The 1,132-nt window shown below is 40.5% G+C and overlaps 1 long non-coding RNA gene across 1 annotated transcript in view; it reads left to right on the top strand.

Annotated features, from left to right (window-relative positions):
• Positions 1–1,132, top strand: part of LOC116690274 (uncharacterized) — a 16,337-nt gene that overhangs the window by 8,667 nt on the left and 6,538 nt on the right. The window contains exon 2 of the long non-coding RNA XR_004332219.1: positions 104–106. This is a non-coding gene — a long non-coding RNA (uncharacterized LOC116690274). The remainder of the gene's footprint in view (positions 1–103; positions 107–1,132) is intronic.

A 1,132-nucleotide genomic window follows, 5' to 3' on the forward strand; every position in this document is an offset into this window, starting at 1 on the left:
GGCTTTGTGTGTTCTGCAATGCTGTCGCGCCACCATTGCTGCGATCTTGTTACTTTGGGCCTCATCTTGCATCTGGCGCATGCAGCGCAAAGCCCGAAGCAAGCAAGTGAGCAGTTGTCAATTTCCCATCCAGCGCCCACAACGTTTAAAAAGCAAATGCACCTGCGCCCATCTTTGACAAAAGCACCTGACCAAGCGTTCATATTTTACGAGATGGGAGTGAGAATGTGTTGACTGTGCATGTGTTGTCAAATTAGGGCCTATTGAAGTTAATGAATTAACTTAATTTAATTTGCTTGTGTTTTGTCTATTTGCATGTGTTTTCTTAAGTTGCAGGCCATACGTATTGCTTTCCATTACTATATACAAGACTGGATAACTCCTATTGTGATTTGACACAATAAGATGAAATTGAGATAGTCACCAGTTAATACAGTCACTCGTTAAACCGAGCAAACAGCAGACACTATTGTACAACCTCTGTTTGAAATGCTAACTGAATGTTGTTACTTTGTCGTTATAAGGTTTTCCTGGTTAGAGCTACAGCTACTAATGTTATATTTCAGAATAACTCTAACAGTTAGCTGATTAAGTTAATTTGTTCTGGGGAACCACCACAGCCCCTACACTAGGGGTGTTAATATAGTAATATACAACCGGTGGGCCAGATCCGGCCCGCCAAAGAGTCCAATCAGGCCCACTGAATGACTTTGCAAAGTGTGAAAATTACAGAGAAGTAATTAATTCCAATTCTAAATTTAACACTTTATCACAAAGAATATCAGAGTTATTTTTCTGTAAATTTAAAGGTTATTTTTTGGGCTTTTGCCACCTTATATTTTTGACAGGACAGTTAGGTGAGAGGGGGGCGAGACACGCACAAAATCATCACAGGTTGGATTCAAACCCTGGACCTCTGCATTGAGGTATAAACCTCTCAGTACATGTGCACCTACTCTACCACTGAGCAAACCTGGCAACACAATTTATGACATTGACTGTTCCCATGGCATGAAAAGTTTCACTTCATGTTTTTTTTTTTAACATTAATATAAGTTCCCCCAGTGGCAAGAAAAGATGATAGGTGTAAACCGAGCCGCGGGTATCCTGCTCTGCCTTTGAGAAAATGAAA

Source organism: Etheostoma spectabile, chromosome 5 (assembly GCF_008692095.1).
Source record: "Etheostoma spectabile isolate EspeVRDwgs_2016 chromosome 5, UIUC_Espe_1.0, whole genome shotgun sequence".
Classification (NCBI taxonomy): domain Eukaryota; kingdom Metazoa; phylum Chordata; class Actinopteri; order Perciformes; family Percidae; genus Etheostoma; species Etheostoma spectabile.